This window comes from Pseudophryne corroboree, chromosome 3, assembly GCF_028390025.1.
Source record: "Pseudophryne corroboree isolate aPseCor3 chromosome 3, aPseCor3.hap2, whole genome shotgun sequence".
Lineage (NCBI taxonomy): Eukaryota > Metazoa > Chordata > Amphibia > Anura > Myobatrachidae > Pseudophryne > Pseudophryne corroboree.
In genome coordinates, this window is record NC_086446.1 from 512,539,320 (window position 1) to 512,556,369 (window position 17,050).

Genomic DNA, 17,050 nt, shown 5'->3' on the forward strand with positions numbered 1-17,050 from the left:
AGTCATCCGCACTCTCCCGCCCGGTTGGGAGCTTTGGTATAATCCCCATGGTCTTTACGGAGTCCCCAGCATCCTCTAGGACGTAAGAGAAAATAAGATTTTAAACCTACCGGTAAATCTTTTTCTCCTAGTCCGTAGAGGATGCTGGGCGCCCGTCCCAGTGCGGACTGCATCTGCAAGACTTGTATATAGTTGTTGCTTTCATAAGGGTTATGTTACAGTTGGAATCGGTCTTTGACTGATACTGTTTTTTGTTCATACTGTTAACTGGTTGCGTGTATTCCAGGTTATATGGTATGATTGGTGTGGGCTGGTATGAATCTTGCCCTTAGATTAACAAAATCCTTTCCTCATATTGTCCATCTCCTCTGGGCACAGTTCTCTAACTGAGGTCTGGAGGAGGGGCATAGAGGGAGGATCCAGTGCACACCCATACTAAAAGTTCTTTATAGTGCCCATGTCTCCTGCGGAGCCCGTCTATACCCCATGGTCCTTACGGAGTCCCCAGCATCCTCTACGGACTAGGAGAAAAAGATTTACCGGTAGGTTTAAAATCTTATTTTCTGTTTTTTACATTACAGTTAATGCTCGTGAAAGCACCTTATAGGTTTGGAATACACAACTAAACTTCTAGTAACTCCTGGAATTTGAAGGGTGGCAGGTCTTTTAGAAATACATATTCCTGACCACATTTAGAGTTACCCAGGCTAAATTGCCTTCTAGTACCTCTAGAATTGCCTCTTCTGGTACTTCATGGTACTGACTTTAAATGCTGTGTTCACCAGTAACGCAGCCTGCAGCTTTCTTCATGATGGTAAATGGATTACTGGTATGTTCAGCACTGTGCTAATTATTTAGTTCATACGCAGAATATGCAAGCCCACATTTTCAGGGACACTCTGTTATTAGGTCCTTTAGTTTTGTTGGCCCCGCTGCCTGACAGCACCTACACCCTCCTTTTTACATCATTAAAATGTACAAAAATGTGCTGCACAGCATGATTCATTACTGAGCTAGAAACTAGCTAGTTGGCCACATCATAGAGCACTATTTGTGTCTGTTCCAGTGTACAAAGCAAATTACTTTGTGTTTCCTTAGCCATACCTTAATAAGCTTTAGCGCGCAGTGCCCTCTCATCTTCTGCTTCATTGCCTGCTATTCTATTGCTGTTCAGTCTGTTTCATTTGTCTCCCTGATAGCCTTCACTGGATACGGTGTCGCTGCAGTACACATAATGGGTATTAATAATATAATAGCTGCGGAAATACGGCATGCATATAAACTAATTGCCATATGGAATGCTGCATGACTATTTTATGTGCGTCTGATTTTACATAGCTGGTCTGGCAGCTGTGCCCACTACATTTTCACAAAGGTCCTTGCTTGTGATGGCTTGCAATTACCTGACAGTCTCATGCAACAATGAATAAACATTTACCTTCTGGAGTGCACACTGGTCGCACTCGTTATGTGCCCTTGCAGAGACTAGTTTTTCCAAATAGGTTTCATCTGTCATTGAACTACCACACCCATGATGCTCAGCCATCTGTTTTGAACAGAAGTGCAAGAATGGCTGGCGTACCAAAACATCCATATCCTACTAATGTATATATTATATTTATACGACTTGATATTAGCTATATCACTGTTTGATGATCATCTGGTAATGTCCTGACTTAGATGAGGGATGTGCTGATTCACTTGAATATACATTTCCTGCTAAACACACAAATATCTTCATAATATGATACAGTATATGTAATTTATTGCACAGGCTTTCTAGTTTGTACTTTTTGTATGTAGTACAGTTAAAGTCACCATACAGTATTTAACATCTACCAGAAAACAGCATTGTGTATGTTGGTGGTATTCGTAGAAGCACAACTGACAGATGTCTAGATGCCAGTGTGTGTACCTCTAGTTAGTGATATTCACTATATTAAAGGGTATTTCTGCCTTTTACAGAAATGTAGCTTCGGGTCAGATTTGTTTCCTTTCTGTGACCTTGCACAGTTGCAGCAGACTACGTGTGGTGTTGGTGGTGGGACGGGTTACACAGCCACGTCACAGTATGGAGGGTGGTGTACATGCACAGTACAGGGATGGCATGCACAGCTGCATCACAGTATGGGTGGTGGTGTGTTACATAGCAACATCACAGTATGAGGGGTGGGGGAGGTGTGCAGGTGCAGTACGGGGGGGGGGGGGGGGAAGGGGTATGCACAGTACGGCTGGTGTTGGTGGTGGATGGATTGGGTTACACAGCCACATCAAAGTATGCGTGGTGCACCAGCACATCAGAGTATGAAGGGGGTGGGGGTGCACATACGCAGTTCAGTGATGGCGTGCACAGCTGCATCACAGTATGGGTGGTGGTGTGTTACATAGCAACATCACAGTATGAGGGGTGGGGGAGGTGTGCAGGTGCAGTACGGGGGGGGGGAAGGGGTATGCACAGTACGGCTGGTGTTGGTGGTGGATGGATTAGGTTACACAGCCACATCAAAGTATGCGTGGTGCACCAGCACATCAGAGTATGAAGGGGGTGGGGGTGCACATACGCAGTTCAGTGATGGCGTGCACAGCTGCATCACAGTATGGGTGGTGGTGTATTACACAGCCACATCACCGTATGGGGAGGGTGCACAGCCACATTACAGAGTATGAGGGGGGGTACAAACATCACTGTATGGTGGGTGCACATCACTTTTAGGGGGGGTTGCATAGTCACATCACAGTATGGAGGGATGCACCACCACATCACAGTATGGGGGCATAGGGGTACACAGCCATAGTCATAGGGGCGGGGGGAGGGCTGCTACGTCACATCACAGTTTGAGGGCTGTACAGCCACATCACCATGCAGGAGAGATACACAGACACATCACAGTATGGCAGTGTGGGATGCATACTGTAGCTACATCAGAGTATGGGAGTGTGCACTGCCATATCACAGTGCAGGTTGTACACAAACATATCACTGTATATTTGGTGCATGGCCACATCCCTATACCAATGGCTGCACCACCACATCCAGTATGAGGGCTGTACAGCCACATCACCATGCAGGAGAGATGCACAGACACATCACAGTATGGCAGTGTGGGATGCATACTGTAGCTGCATCAGAGTATGGGAGTGTGCACTGCCATATCACAGTGCAGGTTGTACACAAACATATCACTGTATATTTGGTGCATGGCCACATCCCTATACCAATGGCTGCACCACCACATCCAGTATGAGGGCTGTACAGCCACATCACCATAGCGGAGAAATACACAGACACATCACAGTATGGCAGTGTGGGATGCATACTGTAGCTGCATCAGAGTATGGGAGTGTGCACTGCCATATCACAGTGCAGGTTGTACACAAACATATCACTGTATATTTGGTGCATGGCCACATCCCTATACCAATGGCTGCACCACCACATCCAGTATGAGGAATGTACAGCCACATTATTACAGTATGAGGGGTGCATGGCCACATCACTATACTGGGGAATGCACAGTCACATCATGATGGGTGCACAAACATCACCATACGGGGGCACACCAACATCACAGTACTGGAGTGCACAGGCACAGTATGGGGGTTAGATAGCCATATCACAGTATGGGGGTACACAAGCACATCACAGTACAGAATGGAGAGGAGCCGGTCCTGCACAGCCACATCACCGTACAGGCTGGGGGTGCTCCACCACATCACTAAAAGAGGGTGGGGTTGCATAGTTTCATCATAGTACAGGAGTTACATAGCCACATCACCATACGGGTTGGGGTGCTCGACCACCTCACTATACGGAAGGGGCGCACAGTCACATCACAGTGCAGGGGTTACACAGACACATTACTACTTGGGTTGGAGAAGTTTGAGCAAATCACAGTGCTAGGGGGGGACAGACACTATACATGGAAAGCACAGGGTGAAAACATTAAACTGTCACATCAAGTTCCAATTCCCAGCATCTGTAGTAAAGACCCTGCCATTTAATAAAGCTCTTCCTTTTTTATTTTTTGTATACAATACTGGCTGGCTTATCCCCATTTACACCTTAAATTACCCATGAGAGTTACAGGACATTGGTGAGTGCGCTTATATATGTGTAAATGGGGAAGCAGTAAGAATCCCGGGAGGGTGCACCATCCCGGCGCCGTAATCCCGACAGCCAGGATACCAAACGAAGAGACACCGCAGCGCTGGAGAGGTAAGCCACAGGCGGAAGGAGGTTATGTTTAGGCTGCGTTCCGGGTAGTTAGGGTTAGGCTGCAGCCCAGGGGGTTAGGATTAGGGGTGTTAGGGTTAGGCAGCCCCTTCGGGGGGTTAGAGCTATGCTACGGGAGGGGGGGGGGGTTAAGTTTAGGCACTAAGGGTGGGAGGTTAGGGTTAGGCTGCAGGTAGTTAGGGTTAGGGAGAGGGGAGAACACCCCTTACTCACCCCTGTCGGCTTTTAATCAGCCGGATCCCAGAATCGGTATTTCGAACGCCAGGATCTCATAATGATCCCGTGTAAATGGGAGGTACAAAGTATGCTTCATTACATGTTGCAGAGAATTGAATTCTGTCCAGTGCAGAAGTGGTAGTGTCCCATTATTTGTAACACTTTCATATAATTTTTTACTAATATTTACTCCTTTAAGCTTTTTATTTACACTTTTCACTTGTGTATCACCTTTTACACATAGCTTTTACTTCCTTCTTATTGACATTCACTAACACTTTAGCCTCTCACTGTTGTGCTGCTCTGGGATAGCTGGCTTTTGCCGGTTTGTGGGGTGCCACGCCCTGGACTTAGACTTAGTATTAGGGAACCCCAGTACTCAGAGATGCCTTGAAGTTGGCCTGGGGGCTTACCATATCTTTGCAAATATATGCAACTGAGAGCTCTAATTTATCTACGACCATGTAGGTTTCAAATCCTGTTGCTGATGTCATCTCGAGTGCTGGGGGTTACCTGTTTTTTGCCCATTATTAAATGCCCCATCTCTACTTCTTTGCATTATTTACATAATGCCACCCCACAAAATAAAATCTAGTTTCTACACTTCAGAATTATGTGTTTGTTGTCTGAATAGAAGCTGAGATTCTGGCAAAAATGTAAGTGACCGTTTAAACGCTCCTTAGAGACTTCTGTGTGATGAAAGTATTAGGACATCAGATTGCTTTCCATTCTCTTACAGAGGGTATATCAGGCAAATTAAGTTTACTCTCATTTGATAGTCAATTATATCTTGCATCTATTTTATTCTATATTTGTGTCGCTTTCATTGTCTGAATACTTATTTAAGGAAAGATGACAATATAATATCTCATCCTTCTTCTATACCATATTTCTAGTCAGACACATTTACTGCACCCTTTTGTGTTCCGGGCACTTGGCAGTGTAATGGATTGACGTATGTTCCCTGGGCAGTCTGTTGTTGGCTGGTACATAGAGTCCTGCTCTCATCTTTCTGCGTCTCTCTAATACCAAGGCATTTCATTACCAGACGTAATTGTAATTTCATAAACTTTAAAGGCCCTGTAGACTTGGGAAGATCCCATTACATCCTGGAGCAGACAGTCGTAAAACACAGCTCATTGCCCTCTGCAACCATTAACATGCATATATAATGTGAGATTGTTGTCTCTTACGCTTTGTTAATCTGAACTGTAGCATTGGGTTTTATACTCACAGGGCGTCAGTAAGGGTAGAAAAACAGCCTGTGTGTGATGTGCCCCTTCCTTCCTTGTCACCCTCTGTTCATCTAACTTGACATTTTGTATTTGGATTCACTGATGCATGAGGCATGGCGAGAAGACAGAACACCTGTTACAGAGTCTTTTTGATGCCAGAGGCAGTATGGGAAGCAGTTCAATTATCTCTACTTGGGATCCTGGCAGTCACAATGCTGATGTCGGGATCCCGACTTGCGGTGAAATGCCGTCGCCGGAATTCCCGGCGACACAGGCTATTCTCCCACTGTGGGTGTCCACGACACTCATAGAGAGGAGAATAGAACCTGTGGCTAGCGCAGCAAGCCACCGCGCCTGCAAGGGGTTTACTGGTGCTCGCCCCACTGCCGGCATTACGGCGGACTAGATCCCGCTGTCAGGATCATGACAGCCGGGATCCCGTCCGCCAGCATTTCATACCGATCCTGGCAATATTATGTATGATGCATGAAGCTTTTGTGCGTAAGTAAAAGATGTTTGGGAAGTATAGGATGAAAACAAATTACGTTTTTGGGTTATTCCTTTTCTCAGACGTCCTAGAGGATGCTGGGGACTCCGTAAGGACCATGGGGTATAGACGGGATCCGCAGGAGACATGGGCACACTATAAGACTTTGAATGGGTGTGAACTGGCTCCTCCTCCAGACTCCAGTTTGACTCTATGCCCAGGAGAGACTGGACACACACTAGGGGAGCTCTACTGAGTTTCTCTGAAAATACTTTATGTTAGGTTTTTTATTTTCAGAGAGACCTGCTGGCTACAGGCTCTCTGCATCGTGGGACTGAGGGGAGAGAAGTCAGACCTACTTCTTCTGAGTTAAGGGCTCTGCTTCTTAGGCTACTGGACACCATTAGCTCCAGAGGGTTCGATCACTTGGTTCGCCTAGCTGTTTGTTCCCAGAGCCGCGCCGTCACCCCCCTCACAGAAGCCAGAAGAAAGAAGCCGGGTGAGTATTAGAAGAACAGAAGTCTTCAGTGACGGCAGAAGACTTCAGAGTCTTAGAGGTACCGCGCAGCGGTCACGCTGCGCGCCATTGCTCCCACACACTAACGGCACTACAAGGGCGCAGGGGGGGGGGCGCCCTGGGCAGCAATATACCTCTCTAATGAGCCTGGCTAAACATGTATACAGTGCATAGGCACTATATACGGACCCCCGCCAGTATAAAACGCTAAAATAATAGCAGGGCTGAAGCTCGCCGAGAAGGGGGCGTGGCTTAGCCCTCACAACATGATACAGCGCCATTTTCTCCACAGTCCCCGCCAAAGCACTGTATACAGCTAGCAGTGTAAACCGAAGGGGGGCACAGTGATTTAGTGCAATATAGAATAAAATATAGCACTATATTAGATAATGGGTGTGTAGTCTTTGAGTTGTGCATAAGTGTCTGTGTTTTCCCTGCCAGATATACCCACTATAGCTTTTTTAGTACACATGTGTTGACATGTGTGAGTGCTCTGTCGGAAAAAAAAATCTGTCGGCATCGCCGACTCCTGTTGGTACTTGATTCAGTAGATGTAGTGTTAGCAGGTCGGTAGTTGTATGCTTTTTCAAAAGTAAACACTGTATGGGAGACACAGTAGTATGTGGGTGACCATGTCGGCACCAACTGTTATTACTGGGTGTAAATTAACATGCTGTAACTAAATTATACCTGTATATATATTTATATGTATATGTATGGTACGGTGCCATGGGCCTGTAGCTCGAGCACAGACATGGTAGTATTGTGGGGGAGTGATATGAAAATGATATATGTATACTTCCCTCGGGGTCGCAAGAATGTTATTTTGCCTGGTTACTACTCCCTGTTGTAGATGAATACTATGTTTTATGTCGACCATAAGGTTTCCTGGTTAGATCCACAACTTGGGCAATCAGTACATGGTCATACACATTCAGAACACATTAATGTCACTAGGGACCCGGCGGTTCCGGACAAAATGCCTATATGTATGATAGATATATATATATATATATATATATATATATATATAGGATGTGTGTGTGTATATGTGTATTAAAATATGTATATTCATATTACAATTTCTAATGAATGCTAAAGTAAAAGTATTCCTTCTCATGTGCTGGTCGCTCTGTTGATAAAGCTCCAGGTCAGCCGTGACGAGTTGGTCTCAGTTCCTCACGAGGAGTCTGAGTGTTTATTCTTTTCCCGCCGCAGATAGAATACAGTAAAAGTCAACTCCTGGTCTGCACGGGGCCCTGTCACAAAGGATCATATACAGGAAGCTAAGTGATATTTTAATTATATGCTTTGATGATATTTGCATTACATGCGCATGGGGGAGTGCTTGTATTCAGAAATGGTCGGTTACCTTGGCATCCGATAGAATTACCCTAGAGAGAGAGGGGATGTTTCTTATGTTGGGTCTTCTCTATAACATTGCGACAGGCTGCCGTGCGACTACAGGAGGTATGGCCAAGGGAATGCTGAGGCTGACTCCGAGAGCTACTGGAGTATTGTCCCTGTGAAGGTGTAACCGCTGTTTGGGGATGCCTTAGTTAAGTTACTCTCGGCAGATACCACTGGTAAGTCTACTTTCGTGAGATAGGTTCCCTCACAATGGTTGATGACACATTCTTTTGTGGGATGCAGTCATTTTAACCGGTTGGATACCGTTCTTTTTTCCCTTTCTTTGCAGATAGTGGAAGGTGAAAAGGTAAGAGGTCTGCAGCCTTTTCAGGTTCGCAGAAGCGGATATCGTCTTCTGTTTTTACCACATCCACCGCATGTTGCTGGGTCTATCTTGCTGGAGCCTGCTCCGGTGGGAACTCGTCTAATACTCTTCAGTCAGTCCTGGAATGAACTTGGATCTGTGAGTTAATAATAGAATTCAAAGGGGGACATACTGGAGTTTACAGATGATTCCCCTCACTGATTTTTCAAATAGATCTTACCGATTCTCCTCTGGAAGGGGAGGTAGTATGCAACGCCATACCAGAGTTGCGTCAGGATCAGGACATTGACCTGCTGTCCCTAAGAAAAAGAAAAAAAAAAAGATTTCTACTTAAGAAGTTGAACTACAGGATGGAATCTCTCAGGCCAGGGATCTCCAACACGTAAAAGAAGAAAGTGGGTTTAAATGCGGTTTCATCCGCATTAAGCTTACCTGGGTTTGCTATCCAGGATTGTCTTTGCCACTTCACCGGAGTGATAGCAGTATGATGGTAAGAGCCACTATTAGTCTGTACTGAGACGCTCTCCTGACTATGGCGAGGTCAAGAAACAAGTGGTACAAATCGTTGTTTCTCTCTGACAGTTCTTCACCACAGAGAATGGCTGTTGTTCCCAACGACGCAGATGTCGGAGGTGGGTATCAGATTAGATACGGAACGGTTGAGAGTTTGTTTTTTCCTGTGGAAGGTGATTTGAGGATCCAGAGTCGGATCAGATTTGCAGTGGCAACCCATCAATATGTTCCGTTGATGAAGAAGATGGGTGCGGCCTAAGATGCCTTTTCGGTGAGCAGATCAAATGCCAGAGTGGTTTCACGGGACCAGTTGGACATGTGGTCCGGGTCTCACCTGCACATGCGCCGGAATATAATCCTGAGGACCAGGATATCGCTCCTGTGGTGTCTGCACAGTTCTCACCTCCTAGAGGGACGGAGGTTCGGGATCCAGGATTAGATCCTGGGGTCCATGCATGCAGGTCTCCGAGGCTGGGGGCAGTCTTTCCAAGGGAAGTATTTCCAGGAGAAAAGGTCAAGCTGGGAAGCTTGTCTGCAATAAGCATTCTTGAATTAAGAGCTATTTTCAACGAACATCTTCTTCGTGATCTGCCCGTGTTAATTCTGTCGGAGGACTTAACAGCAGTGGCGTAAGTAAGCCGCTAGGGCGGAACAAGGAGCAAAGCCGCAATGGCAGAAGCTGCAAAAAATTTCAGCTGTGCGGAAAGGCAGGTAAACGCTATATTAGCAGTCTTCGTTCCGGATGTAGACGACCGAGAAATAGATTTCCTCTGCAGACGCGATCTCCATCCGGGAGAAATGCAGTCGTCATCGAGAAGTTTTCACAGAAGTGACAAGACTTTGAGGAGTGCCTCAATTGGACATATGGCGTCTCGCCTCAACGAGAGACCTCGGGGATATTGTTCCAGGTCAGGGGACACTCAAGCTATAGTAGTGGACGCCTTCGTGACACCTTGGGTGTTTTCAGTCGGTCTATGTGTCCCCTCCACTTTCACTCTTTCCGAAGGTGGTACACATAAGAACAAAGGTTCAGGCGATCCTCATTGTTCTGCTCTAGTCGAGGAGGGCTTTGTAGCCAGATCTTCAAGACTTACTCATAGAAGATCCATAGCCTTTTTTCTTCTGCGAGAGGACCTGTTGCAGCAGGGACCGGGCATGTATCAAGACTTACTGCGGCTGCGTTTGACGGCAGGGCGTTTGTACACCATATCCTAGCCTAAAAGGGTATTTCCATTGAAGTCATTCCCACTTTGCTTCAAGCTAGGAAAGGTGTAACGGTGAAGCTTTACCTCCATATTTGGAGGAAGTAGGTGTCTTGGTGTGAATCCTAGAAGGCTCCTACGGAAGAATTTCAGCTGAGTCGTTTTTCTCCTTTCTTAGCAAGCAGGTGTGGATGCTGGCCTAAAGTTCGATTCCATTTCAGTGCAGTGTTCTGTCTTATAAATTTTCTTTCATAAAGAATTGGCCACCTTTCCGGAAGTTCAGACTTTTGTGAAAGGAGTGCTGCACATCCAACCTCCGTTTGTGCCCCCAATGGCACCGTGGGTCCTTAACGTGGTGTTGCAGTTTCTTATGTCACACTGGTTGAAACCTTTATGAAAGGTTGTGTTAAAAATTTCTCTCTTGGAATGTGGTCATGTTATTGGCCTTGGCATCCGCACGGCGGGTGTCGGAAGTGGAGGCTTCGTCTGACAAGAGCCCCTATTTGGTCTTCCATGTGGACAGAGTGGAATGGTGAACTCGGAGAATAGTTCTGCCACAAGTGGTTTCTGTGATTCCCAGAAACCAGCCTATTTTGATGCCTGTGGTTACTTAAGCATTGGCTGATTCAAAGTCTCTCGATGTAGTCAGGGCTTTGAATATTTATGTCGCCAGATCGGCTCAGATTGGGGAAACAGAGGCTCTGTTTGTCCTGTATGCTCCCAGCAAAATTGGGGCGCCTGTTTCTTTGCAGTCTGTTGCACGCTAGATCTGTGATACGATTTGGCATGCTCGTTCTACGGCTGGCTTGCCGTTACCGAAGTCGGTGGAGACCCATTCTACTTGGAAGATGGGCTCTTCTTGGGCGCATGCCCGAGGAGTCTCGGTGGTTCATCTTTGCCGAGCGTCTACTTGGTCTGGTTCAAACACTTTTGCTAAGTTCTACAAGTTTGATACCCTGGCTGATGAGGACCTCATGTTTGCTCAATCGGTGCTGCAGAGTCGTCCGCACTCTCCCGCCCGGTCTGGAGCTTTGGTATAAACCCCATGGTCCTTACGGAGTTCCCAGCATCCTCTAGGACGTCTGAGAAAATAAGATTTTAATACCTACCGGTAAATCCTTTTCTCTTAGTCCGTAGAGGATGCTGGTCGCCCGTCCCATTGCGTACTGTATATGCAGTTATTGGTTATGGTTACACTCTTGTGGTGTTTCTTTCAGTCAGGCTGTTGCTGACGTTGTTTATGCCATGGCATGCCAGTGGCGCACCCAGGGGGGGTTTCCGAGCACCCAGAAACCCCCCTCCACTAAAAAAAAATAAATTTTTTTTCATCTGCATGAGTATTATTAATGGCTGTCTAGAGTCCTCTGCAGCCTGCTGTCTTCCTGGTGGCACTTGTAAGTGCAATAAAAGTTTACTTTATTTTAATTATAGTACATATATATCCATGTGCATACATATATACACATGTATAGACATACATACATATATACACACACACACACACACACACACACACACACACACACGATATATATATATATACATGTGTATATATATATATGTGTACTGTATGTGAGTGTACATATATATATATATATATATATATATATATGTATGCATGTTTAATATGCTATATATATGTGTATATGTATGTGTGTGTATATGTATATGTATATATATATATGTGTGTGTAGATAGATATATATATATATATATATATATATATATACAGACACACTAGTTTTACGGACCCAGCATATACTGGGTCACCTCAGTCCCCACCCCCGTGATTGGCTCCTCCCAGTTCTGGAAACCCCCCCATGCAAATCCTGCGTTTGCCACTGCATGCGGTATCTTATTATTGGTTGTGTTGACACACAGGTTGTGTAACATATTCTTTCAGCATGTGGCTGTGTATTTTTCATGCCGTTGGATGGTGTTCTATTGAATGCCACGTTCTGCGGCATGTTCGCGGTGTGAGCTGGTATGACACTCACCGTGTTTACACAATAAATTCTTTCCTCGAAATGTCCGTCTCCCTGGGCACAGTTCTCTAACTGGAGTCTGGGGGAGGGGCATAGAGGGAGGAGCCAGTTCACACCCATTCAAAGTCTTATAGTGTGCCCATGTCTCCTGCGGATCCCGTCTATACCCCATGGTCCTTACGGAGTCCCCAGCATCCTCTACGGACTAAAAGAAAAGGATTTACCGGTAGGTATTAAAATCCTATTATCTGTAACTGTGAAAATACATACTGTATATAACACAAATGACTGACGCCTAAAACATAATGTTCTCTAGATATGGGCCCTCATTCCGAGTTGATCGGTCGCAAGGCGAATTTAGCAGAGTTACACACGCTAAGCCGCCGCCTACTGGGAGTGTATCTTAGCATCTTAAAATTGCGACCGATGTATTCGCAATATTGCGATTACAAACTACTTAGCAGTTTCAGAGTAGCTCCAGACTTACTCGGCATCTGCGATCAGTTCAGTGCTTGTCGTTCCTGGTTTGACGTCACAAACACACCCAGCGTTCGCCCAACCACTCCCCCGTTTCTCCGGCCACTCCTGCGTTTTTTCCGGAAACGGTAGCGTTTTCAGCCACACGCCCATAAAACGCCGTGTTTCCGCCCAGTAACACCCATTTCCTGTCAATCACATTACGATCGCCGGAGCGATGAAAAAGCCGTGAGTAAAAATACTATCTTCATAGCAAAGATACTTGGCGCAGTCGCAATGCGAATATTGCGCATGCGCACTAAGCGGAATTTCACTGCGATGCGATGAAAAATACCGAGCGAACGACTCGGAATGAGGGCCATGGTTGCTTTGTCTTACCACCTGCAGGTGCTGATTGTGAGTTGGTTACTGCTGCTGCGTCTGCTTTAGTGTTTTGTGTTTTTTTTGCTGTAGTCGCGTCCAACTTTATGCTAATGCTAGTCTCAGCCCTTCCTCTGGGGTACAACTATGCGTTTGAGTGTGCGGAATGGCTGATTCACCCACTATATGTGTCTGCAGTCCCAGCCCTGTGCTCGGTGCAAAACCTCCGTCAGAGTATGGCCTCCAAAGTATGCTGTTAAGCGTCTGAGTCTGATACCATGCAACACTTCTATAACACACCTAAAATATCTTCATGTGTCTACATAGCATCCTCTCAGTCATCACGCGGGAACAACCCAATACATTCCACACTCCGTTTACACCATGGTGTTAGGGATGGGACTGCTTTAACATTACCCCAGCAATGGGGTAAATTTACTAGGATGGGAGTTCTACTTAAGATGGGATGTTGCCCATAGCAACCAATCAGATTCTACTTCTCATTTATCTAGCACCTTCTAGAAAATATACTTAAAATCTGATTGGTTGCTATGGGAAACATCCCATCTTAAATAGAACTCCAATGTTTGTTTCAGTGACAGAGAACATATGTAAATGTCAAATGTAATAGCCTACAATTTGCAACGGGTGTGAGATTTACAGGTAAGTCCTTCAACTTACTTGCAATTATTTGCAAAAACGAAAATAGTGCCCGCAAATAGGCGCGTACGTTGCCTACGCACCAGCTTCCCATAGGGAATGCATGGTGCGTATGGACATGTGGCTAAACGCATCTGTGAATAGACGTTTGTTGTGATGCATATGTGCGCATCGCACGCAAGCTGACACATCTGTAAAGATGCTTCTTTTTGTTTCTTACAGCACAGCCACTTGCTGCAACTTGCAGGGTATTACATTTGGCCCGTAGATTGCATTTACGATGGTGGATCCAAAAGTTGTGTCCTGACCATAAATAACAGAGAAATTTAAGTTCAAATGGCGTTTATTTTTCGATGTAGTCTCCATTTACTTTAATACACTTCTCCCATCGATGTTCCAACCTCTTGATTCCGTTCAGGAACAAGTCTGAGGCTTGGTCCTCAAACCAGTCCTGTACAGCAGTCCTTTCCCCGTTATGCAAAAAGTCTTCCCACAAATATGTTTTTTGAGCTTTGGAAAGAGGAAGTCGTCACTAGGGGCCAGGTCCGGTGAATAGGGAGGTTGGTAAACCAGTACTAAAAATTCAAGAATTTCAGTATTCTCCATTTTTAAACATTTAGTGATGTTACGTTTTTCGGGGGTCATTCTGAGTTGTTCGCTCGCTAGCAGTTTTTAGCAGCCATGCAAACGCTATGCCGCCTCCCACTGGGAGTGTATTTTAGCTTAGCAGAAGTGCAAACGAAAGGATCGCAGAGCGGCCACAAAAAAAATGTGTGCAGTTTCAGAGTAGCTCCAGAACTACTCAGCGCTTGCGATTCAGACTATTCAGTTCCTGCTTTGACGTCACAAATACGCCCTGCGTTCACACCCAGAAACGCCCTCTTCCTGTCAATCACTCTGCGGCCAGCAGTGCGACTGAAAAGCTTCTCTAGTCCTTGTGTGAAACTACATCGTTCGTTGTAATAGTACGACGATCGCAGTGCCGATTTTTTGCCTGATCGCTGCACAGCGAACAAAATCTGCTAGCGATCAACTCAGAATGACCCCCATTATTCAATATCTGCAAAAATAAAAGAATTGTGCTGTCATTTCCACAGTGTTCTGCTAATACTTCTAGCACATATATACAGAAAATCAATACGGGGCAACATCTAATACTACGTCAGGACACAGACTTTTGGTTCCACCCTTGTATATCACAGTGTACCTTGTGTCTCTCTATAGCAATGGCTGCTAGAATTATGTGAGTTCACATATTATATAAATAATAAAGGTGAAGCTTTCTACTCTGTAATGACATATATAGGGAGCAGAAGGCATTGCTTCAAGCTCAAAGATACATTCCTTCTTTATATGTTAAATCTGATACAACAGAGCATACGCAACTGCAACAAATGTTTCCAAAAGAACTCTCCAAGTCAGTTAGTGATTACACAGAGATAACTGTGATATGACATAATGTGGCAGCTGTGAATAAAATAACACTAATATCTAGTGCTACTTGGAAAATCTATCCTTATTAGGTGGTACATATCAGGATAATAAAATCTTCATTCAATACGTCGCTATTTATATACACTTAATGAAGGTTTCTCCTTCTTAATAATTATATTAGATGTTCAATGGTGACGCATAATCTGGGAAGTTGTACACTGATATTTAAGTCCTATTATCAGCAATACAGTCCTTAACAAATGAAGATGCTCTTCTTCTAAGGACATATTAATGTAAATATCTAATAGATCGTAACATATGTGGCCTAGTATGAAAAACTGAGGGAAAGATATATTCCCATACAACACATTGGATATTATAAACAACAGTAATACAATAAACGATTCCCCTTCCTAATGAATCATCTGGATGTTTGATGATGGTGTATAATTTAATACTCTGGTTATAACAGAAAGGTGCCACTAATCCTTCATAATGAGGACGCCTTTTCCTCTAGGGATAATAATGTTGTGAACACCTAACCACTATAACCAACTGTTATATACTCAATCACGAATAACACCAAGCATTTGGAAGGTATTGAATCAAATTAATTGAGTGGGTATCACCAGCCCCTATGAATGGAGGTGCTTTCCTTCAAGGGATAACAATGGTGTGATTACCTAACCATTATAAGAGGACGTTACATATGTCACTGATCATAAACAATTGAGGAAGATATTCATCCCCCCCAGAGTGTATCATATATCTACATTGAATTTATAGCATCACCTTTGTATTTTACACTTGATTACACATCTGATCCAATTAGATATTGCGACGATTATTTTGTTACACACAAGTTGATATCAAACAGCTCATATTGAAATCATACCTGAGATACCACCATAATTAATATCTACATTCCCTAAATGCCTCTTTCAAGAGCATAATAATGACTAAACATATGAATGAATACTGATCCCATTATGGAATAATAGATTATACACATTTGGACATTGGAATAAGACACGTGGACACACATTTTAATCTTCAAATCACCTTTACTTCATTTGCACTTTGTATGTTTTGTCTACGTCACAATTTTAACCTCTATGTTTCGCTTATACTTATGGTTATGTGTAAGCAATATACACTAGTTTTAAACAGATACCAATAAAAGTTAAATTTTAAACAAATATAGGTAGATGTGATAACCAGATCTAGTCTTCCTTTTGTGCACCGACAACACAGCCCTTTCCTTCTTCCTTTTGTGCATCTATGATAGCTGTAGTTGGTAGCACCCCCATAGTAGATGGTAATTACCACAAATTTAAATAGGGGTCCGTGATGGAACTTATGTTTCAAATGCAGATTTAAGACAAATACAGTGTGTGTGCAGATACAATTTTTGTTTACTCTGAAATGAATGATGTCTCATTCATCCACACAATGTCTTCATACAAGTGATTAACCAAAATGTGTCCTCCTCCCATCAAAGTAATTATTGATTGTTCAGCTAGTCAATTAGAGGCAGAACCTAGGAGACACGAGCCTGGCTCGCTGCACTCTTGAAGCTAGACAAAGAATCAAGGCAGTTCGGACACAAAGAAGGAGAGCTGATACCACAAAGGACTCTTCAGGGAGAGACATGCCAGGATCTATTAGCTGTGCCCAGAATTATTAAGATGGTTTTATGCCAAGCTGAAGCACTTCATAACAAAGGACAAATTGCTTTCAGGTAGCTGAATGTTAATATTATTATACTTTACATATTGTAGTACTATCAATTATGCTGTGCTGTATATTTGTCATTTAAATCAGTACCTGCCCTGTTTGATCTTACGGTGTGCTGTGATAAAGCTAAATATTTATCGTATATAAAACACTTTAAGAGGTCTAAGAACACTGTACGCTATCTACGTAAGAAGTACCGTAAGGGTACGCAAGTTGCGTAACGATCGCTCAACCGTAGTCGAGACGCTCAAGCGTCAC

At 44.3% G+C, this 17,050-nt stretch overlaps 1 protein-coding gene and 1 long non-coding RNA gene across 2 annotated transcripts in view; one reads left to right on the forward strand and one right to left on the reverse strand.

The window, feature by feature from the left end:
* LOC135056203 (uncharacterized) overlaps nucleotides 1–5,751 on the reverse strand; it is a 143,614-nt gene extending 137,863 nt beyond the window's left edge. Inside the window, exons 1-2 of the long non-coding RNA XR_010243923.1 lie at nucleotides 5,685–5,751; nucleotides 1,105–1,220 (exon numbers count right to left, since the gene is read on the reverse strand). This is a non-coding gene — a long non-coding RNA (uncharacterized LOC135056203). The remainder of the gene's footprint in view (nucleotides 1–1,104; nucleotides 1,221–5,684) is intronic.
* The window catches only part of OGFOD3 (2-oxoglutarate and iron dependent oxygenase domain containing 3), a 484,427-nt gene that overhangs the window by 386,295 nt on the left and 81,082 nt on the right, over nucleotides 1–17,050 (forward strand). The window lies entirely within an intron of this gene.